The sequence below is a fragment of the Telopea speciosissima genome, chromosome 2 (assembly GCF_018873765.1).
Source record: "Telopea speciosissima isolate NSW1024214 ecotype Mountain lineage chromosome 2, Tspe_v1, whole genome shotgun sequence".
Lineage (NCBI taxonomy): Eukaryota > Viridiplantae > Streptophyta > Magnoliopsida > Proteales > Proteaceae > Telopea > Telopea speciosissima.
Genome location: NC_057917.1, coordinates 40,764,360 through 40,784,496, shown reverse-complemented (window position 1 = coordinate 40,784,496; position 20,137 = coordinate 40,764,360). Strand labels below are relative to the sequence as shown.

Genomic DNA, 20,137 nt, shown 5'->3' with positions numbered 1-20,137 from the left:
AGGAATTCTATGCCTTTGCGAGCATAATCCTTGAAACTACTGCTCCTTACTCACCTCAATCAAATGGCGTTGCTGAAAGAAAAAATAGGACGTTAACAGAGATGTTAAACTCCATGTTATTGACAGCTGGCATGCCCTCTTGCTATTGGGGAAAAATAGTGTTGACTGCAAATCACATTCTAAATAGACTACCACATTCAAAACTGACTTCTACACCTTATGAACTATGGCATAACCATCCCTGTAGATATGACACTCTTAAAGTTTGGGGCTGTATAGCTTATGTTAGGATACAAGACCCTAGGAGACCTAAGGTGGGACCTAGAACAAACACTTGTGTGTATCTAGGTTGTACAGAAGACAGTGCTGCAGATCAGTTTTTGGATCTATCAACCAATGTGGTGATAGAATCTAGGGATGCCATATTCTTTGAAGATAAATTCTTCAAAGATAAAGGCCTAACCTTGCCTGGTTTGACTGAATGGTTACAGAATCACCTTTGGAATCTGAACCAATTGTTTCTGACACTACTCCCACAATGCTCCCTGAATTAGAACCTAGAAGAGTATCTACTAGAGATAGAGTACCCAAAGATTTTGGTGAGGATTTTGTGACCTATCATTTAGAGGCTGATCCATCCACCTATAAGAAAGCGATGAGATCTAGGGACTCACTGCTATGGAAAGAAGTCATTGATGAGGAAATGAGCTCTTTAATGTAGAATGAGACCTGGCACCTTGTTGATCTGCCTAGAGGGGCCAAGACAATGGGGTGTAAGTGGGTACTGAAGAAGAAACTTAATCCAGATGGGTCTATAGCCATGTATAAAGCATGGTTAGTAACTAAGGGCTATAAACAGGTGAGAGGGATAGATTATTTTGACATCTACTCCCCGGTCTGCCATTTAGCAATGATAAGGATTCTTCTTGCTATAGCATCTATTGAGCACTATGTTGTGCATCAAATGGATATAAAAACGGCTTTCCTTAATGGAGACCTAACAGGAGAAATCTACATGAACCAACCTAAAGGGTTTATCATGGAAGGTTTTAAAAAAAGAGTTTGTAAATTAAACAAATTTCTCTATGGTCTTAAACAAGCACCTAAATTGTGGCATGAGAAGTTTGACAAGACAGTAAAGAGCCTTGGTTTTTAAACCAGCAACTCAGATAAGTGCTTTTATTTTTGTCTGAGTCAAACAAGGTCACGATTATTTGCTTGTATGTAGATGACATGTTGATTCTAGGTTCTGATCTCTCTGTAGTGAGTGACATTAAAGAAACCTTGTCTAAAGAATTTGACATGAAAGATCTTGGTGTGGTAGACACCATTCTTGGGATGAGAGTAAACTTCAGTGAGCAAGGGATCACCCTTAGTCAAACTCATTACATTAAGAAGCTACTTTCTAGTTGGGGATACAGTGATTGTAAACCGATTAAGACACCCTATGACTATAACAAACGATTGAAACCTAACACAGGTGGTACCATGAATCAGTTAGATTATTCTAAACTGATTGATAGTCTCATGTATGCAATGAGTTGCACTAGGCTAGACATAGCCTTTACGGTAGGCATGCTGAGTCGTTTCACTAGTAATCCTGGAAAAGAGCATTGGGATGCCCTATCGAGGCTGATGAGAAACCTTAAGGGTACTCAAGGTTATGCTCTATGTTATACTGGACATCCTCCAACTTTGGAAGGATATTCTGATGCATCTTGGTGCTCAGATTTGAGAGACAGCAGATCCACCAGTGGTTATGTATTTATACTAGGAGGAGCAGCTATAGCATGAAAATCCAAGAGACAGACTAGTATTGCTCTGTCATCTATGGAATCGAACCTTTATGCTCTACCTTCTGCGGGAGATGAAGCAGAGTGGATAAAGGTTCTGATCATGGATATTCCATTGAGGAGTTTTAAGTTAAACTCTATATCTATATTCTGTGATAATCAAACAACAAAGACGATTGTGAATAACTCACTCTTTAATGGTAAGAGGAGACACATCAGGCTAAAATAGGTCATGCTGAATTATAGAACGGAATAAGGGATTATCACTTTGATTGATGTGAGATCGAAGGATAATACGGCAGATGCTCTTACAAAGGGATTGAACAAAGATCAAACATTCAAAACTACGGGGGAGATGGGGTTAAAGACCATTTAGTCAGATCTTAATCTAACCCAGTATTATTTTGAATTATTCGAATCTCATCTAGCCTTGGTAAGCATTCGGGACAGTTTACATGTTTCAGATAACTTAGTTAGGTTACTAAATATGGGGGTTTGTGAAACCATTTCAAACTTGATGGTGTAGCAAATCTTCATGTGAAGTCTCCTTACTTTGTTATTCCACAAAGGAATATGAAAAATATCTGATATGTTTCAATGATATTGTGCTAGTCTTTATGTCATTCCAATTTTGATGATATGTCTTTCATAGTATTGTGTACCATTCCAAATTTGATGATACAACATAAATCTATGACTGATATGAGGAACACAGTATTCCAAATGGAAACATGGTATGGTCCTTATGATAGAGACTATATAGGATCGAGTTCTTGTAAAGAAACTTGATGATGATGCTTATTGTTTTTTGATTTACCTTCAGTCATATATGAAATGTACTAAGTTCTTATTGTTGAACTAGATACTATTATGCGAATGATTGAATTCATATTATCTTATGAAATTCATATTTGACAAATTACAGAGAATGGCGAAGATAGAGGAGAACGGTTGAACCTGGATCTCGATGAGGATGACTTCCTTAATGAGTAAAGTCACATGGATTGCAAGGACTTTTCCTTTTGATTACTTCTTTTGGTTTAGCCACTTGCATGTGGAACTCCGGATTTATTGTTGGATTTAGTTTTGATCTAAAACCCTAGTTTTATCTCTTGAAGTTTACCTATTGCTTACTTGATTTTTTGGATTATTGATATTCAATTTATACTGTTTCAATTACTGATTGAACAATGGTTTTCTATACATGTGTGGTGGATATATGTAGAACATAGGAGGAGATTGTAAAGGTATTTATGTAATATCCCTTCATATGTTCTAATATAATCCTACTTGTATTAATGCCCAGGCTGTGAGGGGCAATCTAGTAATTCATCCATCTGACCTAAACCCTAGTTTCCTATAAATACTAGCTGGAAGCAGCAGTCTGGGTATTCCAAACTAGATACTCAGGGTGTAATGCTTTAAGCAACCTTGTGCTTAAACCCTAACCCTAACAGTTAGACTTTAACAGTTGGGATTTGGGGCACGACAAAGGCACTCTACTCCTCAGAGGAAAATTTGTTTCCTCTGTTCATCCTCTGGTGTAGTAATATCATCCGAAACATGGCGTGCCGCGTTCGCGTTAACTCCGTTATGCAATCCCCTTCTGATTCGCAGTTTTTCCCGGTGATTTACTCCCGCCAAAAGCTTAGCATACTCTTCCACTCTCCCTCTAAATTTCCCCAAAAGGTAATAAATATATTTAATTCAAACTCTCCATTTGTTCAATCTATCCATGGAATTAAATTCACAGCATTAGTTTCTCTTTCTGATTCTCTGCACTTCACTAGCTCAAATTTCTTGCTCGAGTAGAATGCGAGGCAGCCTTTTTGTTGTGAAATCTCAAACGGCGACGGTGAACTACACAATTGTCGATGATAGAATGCTGGTCAAATGCTCTTATATTTGTCTTTTAGCAAATTTCGATTGTTTGGGGGTATTTATAATCGAGTAATCGGATTTACAGGTCCTTATTCCTCCACATCCGTTGATTAAGCACTGGGTTTCTGTTCTTAGAGACGAATGAACTCCTTGTCCCATCTTTAGTGAGTAGAAATTCGGCTGTTATACATAATTACTTGTTTGTCTGTTGAGCTGTTTATAGTTTATACTTCCTCATGTTGGTTGGTGGCTGAAAATTGGAGGACTTGATTTTGTCTAGAGTTGAGTGTCATTGATAACTCGGAAACACTTCTTTAGAGTTTTAGATGCTTGGTACTGGGTAACACTTAAGAATTCCAGATGTTTGGTAATGTTTTGATAGTGTCTTACATTGACATGCAAGTGTTATAGTGAAACGCTAATATTTGTTATGGGAATCTTTGCAAATCAGTGTCTTTAGATCTTCTTTGATAATTCCTTCCTTTCCAATTTCTAAATGTGTCTTATTTATTTATTTTGGGTGGGCAGGGAATGCTATGGCAGAGCTAGGAAGGCTTCTTATATACGAAGCATCAAGAGATTGGCTGGTAAGTTGTTTGTGGTCCATGAATGTAATGCATCTGTTAATTGTTGTATTCCGTTAACTATTTTGGCAAATATAAAACTTGCAAATTGAAGAAGATAAGTGCATGGTAGCCTATATGTTATCCTTAACAAAGTTGTGATATAGTAGTTATAATTTGACATTGTATGGTATATATTTTTTCAACAATAACACCCCCCAAGGGAAACCTAAAGGATGGGGGGAAAGGAAAGACTAAAATAACTTGAAACCTTGAAAACAGTAGATACCATTTAAGTCAACGAAGGACTGAAGGTACATGGTTTTCCTGTCCACTTACACCACAAATGTTGTGTGTTCAAATGCATATCTCTTGTTATATTAACATTTTAGGGACCTTATACCACAAAGGTTGCATGCTCTTGTAGATATGCCTTCTAGATTTGACCCTTAAGATAATCAAATAGAATGGTACCAAAATTTCCTTGACAATACATTTGGCAATTACTTTTAACTGCATGTGGAGTTGAACTTCATTGTTGCTGATAAAAAGGCAAAAAAGAAGTCATCAGAGTATGCGTTGTAAGCTTTGTACTTGACAAGGCTTCGCCCCCATTTCTTTATTTTTAATTATTATATCTCATAGATTATTCATGTGTGGTTTAGTCTTTTGTGTGTATCATACTAATATGTACTTCAGAGTTTTTTTTTTTTTTTTTAATATTTAATTTAACATTACAATTTGCATGTTTACAGAGGACAAAGCAACTATCTAGAGAATGAATGCTATATAAATAGCATTTGTGAAGATTATACTGCAAAATAATAGGTTATTCATTTCTTGGGAACAGGTTTACCGAGATATCTCTGTTTCGTAGGTTTTCGAGATGAGTTGGCCAGGTACTTGAAAAAATGCATGGTTTCGACTGGTTTCGATTGAGGTGTTAGTAATTTCGCAAGTTTTAACACTTATGCCCATCGAAACTTGGGGAAACCTAACTCGAAACCAGTACAGATACTTATGTATGCCAGAAACCAAACTAGAAATCAGCATAAGCACTTGTTTATGTCGAATATCATTTACATTTATTTACGATATTATTCATAAATAAGCAAACACCCCCTATTTAAATCCAATAAAAATAGTTAAAAAAATAAAATTCCTAAAGGATAAAAAGTCAACCCCCCAGTTCAAGAACAAAAACTGGATTTTCGACAGTAGGTGAAATTTTCAACGTTCTAATGTTGGAGTTTTTCTCAAATCTATAAATTCTAAAAATCTTAATATGGTAAAACATTGTTAAAAACAAAAAATGTGGTAAAATATTAATTTATTTTGATGTCTAAACAATTATTTTCATTCAGAGCCATTTTGACAGCATTCGCGCATACCAAATTAACTTTGACCAAAACATAACTTCTTCAATATAAATCAAAATTGCGTAAATCTGATTTATATTGAAAGAGTTATGTTCCGGTCAAAGTTAATTTGGTGTGCGCGAATGCTGTCAAAATAGCTCTGAATGAAAATAATTTTTTAGAGATCAAAACAAATGAATATTTTATTGCACTTTTGGTTTTTAGCAATGTTTTACCATATTATGATTTATGAAATTTATAGATTTGAGAAAAAACCAAGCATTTGAAAATTTCACCTACCGTTGAAAATCAAGTTTTTGTTCTTGTACTGGGGGGGTTGACTTTTTATCTTTTTGGAATTGATTTTTTAACTATTTTTATTGGATTCAAATAGGGGGTATTTATTTATTTATGAATAATATCTTAAGTAAAACATTTACTTACATGATATTTGGTATAAATAAGTGTCTGTCTTGACAACAATCATTCTCAGTACACTGTACATACACTAGTAAACTTGGGTAAAAAATCACAAGTACCATTTCGAGTGTTTTTTTTAATGAAAATAGTTCATACATTGTGTTTAAAATGTCAAAAATAGGCTATATACAAAACTTTAGACCTAAAAAACCATTTCTGGGCCTCGAAACCATTCTCTCGAGTTGGCTGGGAAAAAGTACCAGGTTTCGACCTGGTTTCGGTAGGTTTCGACCATAGCTTGGTTTCAGCCTGGTCGAAACTAGGTCGAAATCTGAGATCTTGAACCTTGGTTCTAACTTCATATTGTAGTTTCTATGGAAGCTCATGGATTTGCTCTACTATTGCACGGTTCTATTATTTTTCAACTGTAAAATCAGTGAACGCAAACTTCTGGAAACCATCTGTATTAATACATAACTAGCTAACTTTTCTAGGTTGTTGGCTAGGTCTACCTTGAGCCATGGCAAGGTTTTCTGATCCTTGTTGGAAGGAAAATTTTCCATTTGTGTAAAGCACGGAGAAACTTTTTAACCCCACTATAACCTGGGGGTAACATCTCATTCTTCTTTTCATACTGATCAACAAATCAGACAGCAGTTACTGCCTTAGCATCAACCTGGTAGTTGACTGGTTGGGAAGATCCCAGAATTTCTATCTTGTCAATATTTTATTACTGCCTTACATAATGTTCTGGGGATTTGAATGTGGCCGATTTCATTCATTTCATACTAGATGTATCTATACACGAATCATTTCACACTAACTTTTGGCTTTAAACTTCATCTCCTGATGAAATTGGTGAGTGTTAGCCTTAAATCAAATGTGCAAATTCATATCTCATCATAGATAGTGCTCTCAACTAAGATTCTCACTGCTTATATAAGCATGTTGCTTGAAAATAGATAAAGTCAAGTCTAAAAAATGGAAACTTTTTGTATTATTTTTTCTTTTAACACCTGAAAGTGTTGATTTCAAACTGGGGGAAAGTGGAGTATCAAGAATCAAAGATCACTATTTGCTTTCCAATGTTAGTCTGACACTTCAGAATAGGCCTCTGCCCCGTTCAGTGCATCAATTAAATGCAGTTCTCATGACATGCATGTGTCATGTCCCTCCTGTACCTGATCAGAGAGCTGCATTAAGTCAATAGTTTTCTAGAACTTCTGTAGCTGAAAATTATATAATTGTTTATTATCTTCCTATGAAGAATTTCTACGCTTTTTAATTGGAGAAAGATAATATGTGTTCCTTTGGATGATATCTGAGTCCGGGCATGTTCTGCTTGTTATTTTCATAAACTGAAACTCCTCTTGGTATTCCACTTCTACTTTTGAAATGTATTTTCCTAACGTGATATCATTTCCCTAATTGCTTTACCTCTAATAGTAATACTTATTGGCTCTTACAAGGTTCACTTTGTAATATTTTTGGATCTTGGAAAATATAAAAAAAACTATGGTGGAAACAAATCCAAGTTGTGGCTGTGTTTCTCCTTTCACTTCAGTTACCAATGGTATCTACTCTTAGGTCCTGCTTATATTTCTGTGTGATTGCTCACAGCCTACTGTCACTGGGGAAATTCAATCACCGATGGGTGTTGCTTCTGTCGAATTTATTGATCCAAGGGAACCTGTGCTGGTTAGTGTTTAAAAATTATAAGCATCAGTTTTTGTGTTGTTTTTCTAACAAGCCATGCTACTCTACTCTGCTTTTGTGTCCTGAATTTATTCTGCACACGTGTTAGTCTCCATTTTGTTTGTATAGATATGGTGATTTATGTAGGATTTATTTTTACTTTGTGTTAGTTTGGAAATTTAGAGGACTTCTATTGAGCCATCATCTAACACAGGATTCTTTTAGTCTAGCAGGTTGTCCCCATCTTGAGAGCTGGGCTTGCTCTTGTTGAGCATGCATCATCAATCTTGCCAGCAACAAAAACTTATCATCTGGGTAAGGAAAAGTTAATGATGTCCTAATGGAACATAAGTGGGATTTTTCTCTTAAAATCTTTGTTAAGCCCTAGTATTGAATGATCTGCTTAATGTCTTGGAAGGATTTTTTTACATACTCCATATATTAAGGCATAAAATGGGTTGGACATGGGTTGCAAATCCATGCAGTTTTGACTCGGGTTCAGACATCCGTATTTAAAACAAAATCCAGCTGTGGATCCATATTTGGCCCAAAATTCAAATGGATCCTACATGAGTTGGATTTGACAGCTTTTTGCATAGGGTTATTATAAGTGCAACGGCTTAGTCGTACACTTGTTACTGTCAAGAGGTCACATTTTGTGCCAAGAGGCAGGCTTGGATGGCGTGGGTGGGTCTTTGTGATAAAGGAACTTGCACCAATTTCACTGTTCATATTGCAGCCCGAACAAGCATTGGAAGTGGTTAAAAAGTGATTTTTTTTGGGGGGTGAATCCAGTGGCGTAGCAAAAGTGAATTTACACTTTCATAGAGATTATAAAACTACCATTTCACTATAATGGAATCCGGTGGCATTTCTATAATTTTTTATCACTTTGAACTCACTTTAATGCACTTTCCCATTTATTTTGAACTGAAACTTGACCAGTGGGATGGGTGGAGTCCTCTATCTCGTGGACCTATTCATGGTTGCTGAAGTGAAAAATATTAATAGATATCAAACATTATGAACATTCGTTACCCATGTGAGGACCATTTTATATATAATGTTGTATGGAAAATTATCCAAATGGTCCTATATCTAACTGCCTAGAGATTAGTGATAAACCCAAATTCATACTGACCAATCGGGAGCCACCACATGTCCCGACCTAAGGGAGTGGGCCATCCCAAGACCGGCGGAGAACCAGCTCTGACATGAACCACAAGCACGACCTCCAGACACAACCTCATGGGGCGCGACCTCACAGGCGCTGCCTCATGTGCGCGGCCTCACAGGTGCGGCCTCATGGGCTCGGCCTCAGGCAAGGCCACGGTCTCGGTCCCCGGGCACAGACTGGACCTCAGGCGTAGACCAGGCCCGGAGACATGACCAAGATCCAAGTGCAAGTACAACAGACTACTACCACCTCTATCAACAAGACATACACTATCTCAAGGACACTAGGCCACCGCCTACTAGCCACATAGTCCCAGACGGACTCAAACACGAAGGACCTTATCCAACACGCGCAAGCGCCTATCTACTAAGGACATCAACCCTACTGGGACACCACCTCCCTTAAGGAGACAACCAACCAAGGAAGAACCCTGCTACCCAGGGACTCTATCAACTACGAGGACTTCTCGCCATCGACTAGGACCCTCCACACCGCCACATTCCACTATAAAAGCAGAGGTATTCCACCCCATCAACCTATCTTGAATTCTATCATTCATCTGTTTACTCAGAGAGATCTAACTTAGGCATCGGAGAGTCCTAGGCCGGAACCACACCGGTTCTCCTTTGTCATTCTGTTCCTTTTGCAGGTTACGACACTCGAAGGGACCACCGGACGATTTCTTGACGAAACAATTAGTGTTTATAAAACCAAGTAATTTCCAGAATCTCAGAATTAGGAACTATGAACCAGAATAGAGAAGTCAAATAATAGAAAATCAAAAGGTCTGATTTAGCCAATGTTCAGGTCGAAGGCTCAGTAATTAAGAGATTAATATATTAAAATATGAAGATGATCAAATGGCTTGATCAAGAAAGATGGCACAATCTTTTAGTGTTATCCCATTCACCAAGGGGCTGGAGAGGGCAAGAGTGCGTATCGGGAGGGTATTTTGGAACATACTAAAACCCTAGGAGGGGTTTGTGAACCATCCTCTGGGTGGAGGAAGACTTTGTCCTTTAGTGTTTAGGATTCTTAATTGAGGAGTCCAAAACTGTCAATCGATATTAGCAAACTTATGGTCTTTACCACCAGTAATCAGAAAATGATCTGATATTGATACTAACCAGAAAAAAACTAGGTGATGTGATCTCGGGTTGTGAAACCCTCAAATTGGATTGCCATGGGCCGTCAAGAATAATAGATAATTCAAATTAAGAATCTAGTGAAAATTCTTTAAATAAATGGAATTTTGGAGGAACCCTTTTGGGTAAAATAACAAATTTAGGGAATAAATGGTTAGTAAAATTTGAAGAGGAGGGCTTTCCTAAAATTTCATAACAAATTTAGGGAATAAATGGTTAGTAAAATTAGAAGAGGAGGGCTTTCCTGAAATTTCAGAAGAAGAGAGAGAGAGAGAGATAGTAAAACTAAAAAAAAAGACAGTTATAAATACCAGAAAAATAGGTCTTTAATATCGAATGGAAGAAGGATTCTTCTTCTTTCTCACAATGAAACAGTAAACCTGCGATGGAAGAACTCCCTGCGATTGATCCAGTTTCTCTACTAGGAGCCCAAATCACAGGAAAAATCAAGAGCAGGTTCCTAACTCAAGTCACTATCAAAACGAAACCTATAACAGCCTCAAGGAGTAAGGAGTAAAGCAGAAAAGTTCAGCAGGTTAGGTATGGCAGTATAGCAGGATCCAGATTTGGTTTCGGGAGGATATCTCACGGTTTGGTTCGCTCTAGCTAGGGTAATTATTTTAACCTCCGAAGTCTAGAAACCAAAATAAGAATGACAGAGAAATCACACACTATCTCTTGCTGGACCCAGCTTTATGTTAGAACAGAGCATCGCCCACCAGTGAAAGGAAGCAATATTAGAAAAGAACAGAAAATAAATGGAAGAGGAACAAAGAATAACTAAGAAGAACAAAGGGAAGGAGTGTGTAAACTATCAGACCCAAGGATTAAAGTATCGGTCCATATCGTATCGTATCGGTCATATCAATTCAATACTGACCAATACGTCTTTTTTTTTTAAATGTATTGTATCGAGTGTATTCTAATGTATCGACCGATACGTGTCGATGCGATACGGTCGTACATATCGATACACTCGATACGTACTAATATTACCGTTTGTTTGGGTTTTTTAATGTATCGATACACATGCTTTTTTCACATTTTATAACAAACTCGAACCAGAACCCCCAAAATTTTTCTCCCTTCGGGTCGCGCCACAAAATATGTCAGGTTAGGTCAGATCCACATCGCACTCGAATCCTTGGAATACAAGATGTACTCAGCACTTGAAGGGAAAGGTAGGTTTTTTTCAAAAAACTTGATCTTTTGCTTCAAATCTTGCATTTTAGTTCTTTTTTTTTTGTTGCTATGATTCAAGGAGAATAGGTTCAACTAACTATTAGATGCATGCTTTGTAGACATTTGCAAAAATTTGAACTCAAATCCACCATTTTTCACCCAAAATCGAAAATGGCTTCCTTAAGGGTCAGTATTGTGCTTATGTTCGGTTAGTACACAACATCATCCTAGCAGCTCTTATTCTTGAAGACCCTTACAGACATGAGTTTGATCAACCCTGACATTCTTCATGGCAATAGAGTGACTCTGCATGTAAGAAATCTCATCTTTTATAACAGCTTCAAAGTGCCGCACTTGTCTGGTTATACATTATTCACAATTCTTAGTGTATATGCATGATATATGACATATATTGTTTGTTTATATTATTTTTTTGTGTCCAAAAATGTAGTTCCATGTGTATTTTGACCATTTTCATGCGTTTCTACACCGATCGATACATATCTCCGATACGATACATACGTCTCTTAAAATTGCCCAGCTGATACGACCCGATACTGATACTTTAAACCTTGATCAGACCTGGAGAAATGATGCAGGTCTGAAGACTTATGTTCGAAGGAAGAAGAAGAAGTCAAAGTTGTTCAAGTAGTGTTGGTGTTAGTAGTTAGTATTTACTTAGTTTTTATTTTAATGTAATAGTCATGTGACTACTTAAAGTTCACATCGACCTTTTTATTATTTGAACTAGTTTTTAGTAGTCATGTGATAGTTAAGGTTGCTCCATTGTGACCAAAAGGTCACAAGTTCGAGTCTGGAAACAGCTTCTCCGTGAAAGCAGGGTTAAAGCTGCGTACATTATGACCCTCCCCAAACCTGCAGTGGTGGAGCCTCGTGCACTGGGTACGGCCTTTTTTTCTTAGTCATGTGACAGCTTATTTGTCACCTCATAGAATCGATTAGGCTAGTTAGTAGTCATGTGATCATTTAAAATAGTCAAATGACCCTTTTATTTGTTGACTATGTAATTGGAATCGGCTGGGGGGCTTCTTAGTCTTCTAGGCTGAATAAGAGCATGGCCTTTTGGCCTTTATATATAATGTTGTATGGAAAATTATCCAAATGGTCCTATATCTAACTGCCTAGAGATTAGTGATAAACCCAAATTCCTACTGACCAATCGGGAGCCACCACATGTCCCGACCTAAGGGAGTGGGCCGTCCCAGGACCGGCGGAGAACCAGCTCAGACATGAACCACAAGCACGACCTCCAGACGCAACCTCACGGGGCGCGACCTCACAGGCGCGGCCTCAGGCAAGGCCACGGGCACGGTCCCCGGGCACAGACTGGACCTCAGGCGTAGACCAGGCCCGAAGACATGACCAAGATCCAAGTGCGAGTACAACAGACTACTACCACCTCTATCAACAAGACATACACTATCTCAAGGACACTAGGCCACCGCCTACTAGCCACATAGTCCCAGACGGACTCAAACACGAAGGACCTTATCCAACACGCGCAAGTGCCTATCTACTAAGGACATCAACCCTATTGGGACACCACCTCCCTTAAGGAGACAACCAACCAAGGAAGAACCCTGCTACCCAGGGACTCTATCAACTACGAGGACTTCTCACCATTCACTAGGACTCTCCACACCGCCACATTCCACTATAAAAGCAGAGGTATTCCACCCCATCAACCTATCTTGAATTCTATCATTCATCTGTTTGTTCAGAGAGATCTAACTTAGGCATCGGAGAGTCCTAGGCCAGAACCACACCGGTTCTCCTTTGTCATTCTGGTCCTTTTGTAGGTTACGACACTCGAAGGGACCACCGGACGATTTCTTGACAAAACAATTAGTGTTTATAAAACCAAGTAATTTTTAGAATCTCAGAATTAGGAACTATGAACCAGAATAGAGAAGTCAAATAATAGAAAATTAGAAGGTCTGATTTAGCCAATGTTCAAGTCGAAGGCTCAGTAATTAAGAGATTAATATATTAAAATATGAAGATGATCAAATGGTTTGATCAAGAAAGATGGCACAATCTTTTAGTGTTATCCCATTCACCAAGGGGCTGGAGAGGGCAGGAGTGCGTATTGAGAGGGTATTTTGGAACATACTAAAACCCTATGAGGGGTTTGTGAACCGTCCTCTGGGTGGAGGAAGACTTTGTCCTTTAGTGTTTAGGATTCTTAATTGAAGAGTCCAAATCTGTCAATCGATATCAGCAAACTTATGGTCTTTACCACCAGTAATCAGAGAATGATCTGATATTAATACTAACTAGAAAAAAACTAGGTGATATGATCTCGGGTTGTGAAACCCTCAAATTGGATTGCCATGGGCCGTCAAGAATAATAGATAATTCAAATTAAGAATCTAGTGAAAATTCTTTAAATAAATGGAATTTCGGAGGAACCCTTTTGGGTAAAATAACAAATTTAGGGAATAAATGGTTAGTAAAATTTGAAGAGGAGGGCTTTCCTAAAATTTCATAACAAATTTAGGGAATAAATGGTTAGTAAAATTAGAAGAGGAGGGCTTTCCTGAAATTTCAGAAGAAGAGAGAGAGAGAGAGAGAGAGAGAGAGAGTAAAACTAAAAAAAAAGACAGTTATAAATACCAGAAAAATAGGTCTTTAATATCGAATGGAAGAAGGATTCTTCTTCTTTCTCACAATGAAACAGTAAACCTGCGATGGAAGAACTCCCTGCGATTGATCCAGTTTCTCTACTAGGAGCCCAAATCACAGGAAAAATCAAGAGCAGGTTCCTAACTCAAGTCACTATCAAAACGAAACCTATAACAGCCTCAAGGAGTAAGGAGTAAAGCAGAAAAGTTCAGCAGGTTAGGTATGGCAGTATAGCAGGATCCAGATTTGGTTTCAGGAGGATATCTCACGGTTTGGTTCGCTCTAGCTAGGGTAATTATTTTAACCTCCGAAGTCTAGAAACCAAAATAAGAATGACAGAGAAATCACACACTATCTCTTGCTGGACCCAGCTTTATGTTAGAACAGAGCATCGCCCACCAGTGAAAGGAAAGCAATATTAGAAAAGAACAGAAAATAAATGGAAGAGGAACAAAGAATAACTAAGAAGAACAAAGGGAAGGAGTGTGTAAACTATCAGACCCAAGGATTAAAGTATCGGTCCATATCGTATCGTATCGGTCGTATCAATTCAATACTGACCAATACGTCTTTTTTTTTTTTTAAATGTATTGTATCGAGTGTATTCTAATGTATCGACCGATACGTGTCGGTACGATACGGTCGATACATATCGATACACTCGATACGTACTAATATTACCGTTTGTTTGGGTTTTTTAATGTATCGATACACATGCTTTTTTCACATTTTATAACAAACTCGAACCAGAACCCCCAAAATTTTTCTCCCTTCGGGTCGCGCCACAAAATATGTCAGGTTAGGTCAGATCCACATCGCACTCGAATCCTTGGAATACAAGATGTACTCAGCACTTGAAGGGAAAGGTAGGTTTTTTTTCAAAAAACTTGATCTTTTGCTTCAAATCTTGCATTTTAGTTCTTTTTTTTTTTGTTGCTATGATTCAAGGAGAATAGGTTCAACTAACTATTAGATGCATGCTTTGTAGACATTTGCAAAAATTTGAACTCAAATCCACCATTTTTCACCCAAAATCGAAAATGGCTTCCTTAAGGGTCAGTATTGTGCTTATGTTTGGTTAGTACACAACATCATCCTAGCAGCTCTTATTCTTGAAGACCCTTACAGACATGAGTTTGATCAACCCTGACATTCTTCATGGCAATAGAGTGACTCTGCATGTAAGAAATCTCATCTTTTATAACAATTTTAAAGTGCCGCACTTGTCTAGTTATACATTATTCACAATTCTTAGTGTATATGCATGATATATGACATATATTGGTTGTTTATATTATTTTTTTGTGTCCAAAAGTGTAGTTCCATGTGTATTTTGATCATTTTCATGCGTTTCTACACCGATCGATACATATCTCCTATACGATACGATACGTCTCTTAAAATTGCCCAGCCGATACAACCCGATACTGATACTTTAAACCTTGATCAGACCTGGAGAAATGATGCAGGTCTGAAGACTTATGTTCGAAGGAAGAAGAAGAAGTCAAAGCTGTTCAAGTAGTGTTGGTGTTAGTAGTTAGTATTTACTTAGTTTTTATTTTAATGTAATAGTCATGTGACTACTTAAAGCTCACATTGACCTTTTTTTATTATTTGAACTAGTTTTTAGTAGTCATGTGACAGTTAAGGTTGCTCCATTGTGACCAAAAGGTCACAAGTTCGAGTTTGAAAACAGCTTCTCCGTGAAAGCAGGGTTAAAGCTGCGTACATTATGACCCTCCCCAAACCCGCAGTGGTGGAGCCTCGTGCACTGGGTACGGCCTTTTTTTCTTAGTCATGTGACAGCTTATTTGTCACCTCATAGAATCGGTTAGGCTAGTTAGTAGTCATGTGACCATTTAAAATAGTCAAATGACCCTTTTATTTGTTGGCTATGTAATTGGAATCGGCTGGGGGGCTTCTTAGTCTCCTAGGCTGAATAGGAGCATGGCCTTTTGGCCTTTATAAATTAAGTAATTTTCGTGGGGCTCTTTTACCTCACAATTTGACAATTTTGTTCTCAAAGCTGCTGGTGCAAGTCTTCTCCAAGGAGATTTGTCTTGTGTTTGATCAAGGCTGACGAAATCAGTGTTTGATTCGATTGACACCTTGCGGTGGGAAGCCCGGGTGGTTCAATTTGATTACTTGTTTGCTCCATTGTTGTTTACTTTCAAGTTCTAATTTCAATCATTATTTTATTACAAAAAAAATTTTTGTTCAAGACTGTTCTTCATCAACAAGTGTTAACAATCTCAAACCCTAGAATCCCCCTTTCTTCCTTTTTCTCCAAGTTCTTAATTCACTACAGTCCTAACCTACCGTGGGAAATTAGTCCATACTATGATCGGAGTGCTCCCCTGCCCCTTTGGGAAACTCGATCAAAGTTGGAGGCAATTCTGCCCACTCTAACCCTAGGATTTCTTCTCTAACCCTAACCCTAGTTCCATCATACTTGTTGCTGATTCTGTCCAGCAACCTTAGACCTGTTATTTGTTAACATAACCTTCATTGGAAGACTCCCCTACACCATATAACCTTAACCATACCATCAAACTCTAACCCTCACTAAACCCTAATCCTAAATTTGATTTTTCCTAGTAGTTTATCCCTAATCGAGTCACCCTTTTAAGAACAGATTCTGGTTCTGGCTTATAGGTTGATTAGTTTCAATCTAGGACTACATTAAATTGGTATCAGAGCTATGGCAGAGGATGAAGATTCAATCATACTTCCAGCACCACCTGATCCTATGACAAAGGTCATTGAGATGTTTCAACAGTTAGCAGCTGAATAGAAAATTATTAGTGAAAGATTGCTACAACTTGAGGGACGCCAAGTTACTTCAATATGGGATAGTAATCTACCACTAGAAGAAGACAGGTATCAAGTAGCCCTAACAGATGGAATAGAGAATAACGGGAACAGCCTAGAACCCTAGAGGCTAGGCCTACTTTTGAAGAACATGTGAGCTCTTATTCTAATGCTGATACTGGTACTCCTCATCGACGTTTGAATGACACACATAAGGTCAAGCTCAAGTTGAAGGAATATGATGACAGACATGATCCACAGGTATTTATGATTGGTTAGCTGCTTTAGATGATTATTTTGATTGGTATGATTTGTCTTAGTCTAGAAAGATGAGACTAGTGCATACTAAGCTAGTGGGTTCCGCCCATGGATGGTGGAGAACTACTTAAAGAGATCTTGAGTATGATAGCAATGCACCAATTAATTGGGTAGAGATGAAGCAAGGCCTGAGTAAGAAATATTTACCAAGGGATTTCAGGGTAGAGTTAAAGGGCAAGCTAACTACCCTATGGTAAAGGAATTTGTCTGTGGCTGAATATATGCAGCAGTTTGACTCAGTCTCTTCTCGTACTGGCATTAGGGAGTGTTGAATAATTTATTACCAGAATACTGTGGGGGTATTCTGATCCTTTTGGGGCTTCTTTTTATGTATTGCCGACTCTCTTAGTAGAGTCGGCTAGAATAGGGACAATTCTGTTCTTTTGTAATATCCCTATTTATTATAAATAAAATGACTTGACTGATTTTTCAAATCATTCAAGCATTCACTCAATTTTGTTCTATTAACATGGCATCAGAGCCAAATTTTCTGATCTAGGATTTCAGAAACTTCCCCCCCATCGTCTCTCTTTTTTTTCTCCCTCCCTCTTCTTCTCGATCTCTTCTCTCTCTTTCTTTTTTTCCTTGGTTCTCAATATCCACATTAGGGCAGCACTAATGAGGTGATCGTATGATCTAGTTGCTACCCTTTATCCAACCTCTTCAATCACTGCTATAAACAAGGTTTCAAATCGATAGTTGCTGCCTCTCTCATCTGCGATCTTTGGGCAGCACTAATAAGGTGATCGTATTAGCTAGTTGTTGCCCTTTATCCAACCTCTTCAACCAATTCTATAAACAAGGTTTCAAATCGATAGCTGCTGCCTCTCTCATCTATGATCTTTGGGCAGCACTAATGAGGTGATCGTATGATCTAGTTGTTGCCCTTTATCCAACCTCTTCAACCAATGCTATAAACAAGGTTTCAAATCGATAGCTGCTGCCTCTCTCATCTGCGAACTTTGGAGTTCTCCCATTCTTGAAGATCGAGCCTCTTTCTATGTTGAAGGTTGATCTTTCCTTGTTGGAGATCCATTCTAGCAGCCTTGGACAACACTTATCACAGATTTATACCATCCATTGAAGACATCTCCCCTATATCGATCTCACTTTCAGGGTTTTCCAAAACCTTGACACTCATCGATTTTGGGTCAGGCTTCAGCCCTTGCTGATTTTTTTAGGGCACTTTTATTCTACTTCAAGGAGTACTCGACCCTGCTGGTGACTCTTTATATTGAAGCCCTTTCAAGTTTTTCAGAATTCTCCTCCAAGGATTGATTTCTGCCCATAGTTATCAAGGCATCGCCAAGGCGATGCCATGGCGTCCTGGCGGTTTTCTAGGGTCAAGGCAAGCAGTCACCTTATGGAAAGGCGTTATGTTATTATTTATTATTATTATTATTTTATTATATTTCCTATATCTGTATTGATTTTGTGTCTATGATTTTCATACAGTGTGATACACCGAATCATTTAACAACAAAACAAAATAAAAATATTTAGAATTTTATTTCATTTCTTAGATTTTCATAGGCTTGTGTACATTATTTTTGTACATTGCGTTGCATAGAATCACCTAAAGCAAACAAAATCGAAAGAAACCCTCGACTTCAACTCTCGACTTTGTGCTTCAGGGACTCCTGCTGCTGCTCAGCGACTCCAGTGCCTTCGACGATGATGAATCACAACCACGAACTCTGCTTCGGTGAGGGATTGCGACCACGAATCTTCTCCCGGTAAGTTTCTTTTCTTCTATGTTCCATTCTCTTCCTCTTCTTCTTCTTTAAAGGAGAAAATAAAACCCTCAACCTCCTGCTCCAGCGATGCCGGCTCTTGCTTAGCGACTCCAGCGCTATTTCCTTTGATGATGATGAATCGCGACCATGAACCCTACTCCGGTAATAGACTGCGACCTCGAATCCTTGGTGCAATGTTCTATTTTTTTTCTTCTTCTGTGATTGTTCTGTTACTCGATTATGTTACCTGATTCCTTTTTTATTTTATTTTTTTAAATATTCTTCTTCTTCTTCTTTTTCCCCTTTCCCTGCGACACTTCTCTGAAGAAGAAAGGAATCAGGAAACAGAATTGAATGAATAATCGAAGGAACTAGATCGTCTTCTTCTTCCCCTTTCCCTGTGACACTTCTCTGAAGTATTCTTTGTTCTTCTTTCGATTGTCAACTGTTTGTTGCAAAATTGATTGTATTGGTTCCCCTTTCCCTGCTACACTTCTCTGAAGACAATCATGATCTCTAGATTTTTCAGAAACAAAGGCATATGCCCTGTTAAAATTTCTGAACTTTCAATGTTCTTGCTCTGTTGCGTTTTCCCCCCCTCCTTTTCTCATCTTCCTTCTTCTATGTTGGTGGCAGTAGAGGTAGCTACTGGTGGCGTGGCCGGTGGCTGTAATTCTGTGGTATGTGATTTTGTTATTCAAATCAAATTATGCAACTGTTAGTATAAGTCATGTAATTTTATCATTTTCTGATTATATGATTATGTAAACTGAGATTATTTGATTTTGTGTTTCACTTATTTTGTAATGTTGTGATTATATGATTATGTAATTCCTTGAGTGTTGACTTCATTTTAATGTTTTATGGATGGATTGTTGACTTCATTGTAATGAGTCTAATGAATTATATAATTTTTGATATGCTATTTGTGCTAAATAAATTGGTTATCTAAAAAAAAGAACACTAGAACGCCTTGTTTGCCGTGGCGATGCCTTGCGGCCACCCTATCGCCAAGGCGATTAGGAAGGCTCTCAAACGCCTTGGTCACCTTGCCGCCTTGATAACTATGTTTCTGCCAATATCGATCTTCTTTTTCTGGTTTTGGTTCTTGGTTGGCTGCATCGATTCATTGCTAGTTTTGCTGATCTGATTGTGTCAGTATGTTTGGTTTTGATATTACTACGGCTACATCAGATTTGGGTTGCTGCTAAGGAGACTTATGGACAAGTTCGGAATGATGCTCAGGTGTATGAGAACAAGAAGAAGGTCCATGATACCACTCAAAAGGAACTCTCTATATCCCAATACTATGCTGTCCTCAAGAGTTTATGGCAACAGTTGGATCACTATTTTGATTTTCAGCCTATGAGTCCCATTGACATTGCTGCCTATCGAAAGCATGTTGATAAAAT

General features: G+C 38.1%; 1 pseudogene; it reads left to right on the top strand.

The window, feature by feature from the left end:
- Nucleotides 1-3,302: 3,302 nt before the first annotated feature.
- On the top strand, nucleotides 3,303-11,885 carry LOC122650709 (annotated as a pseudogene).
- The last annotated feature ends 8,252 nt before the right edge of the window (nucleotides 11,886-20,137 follow it).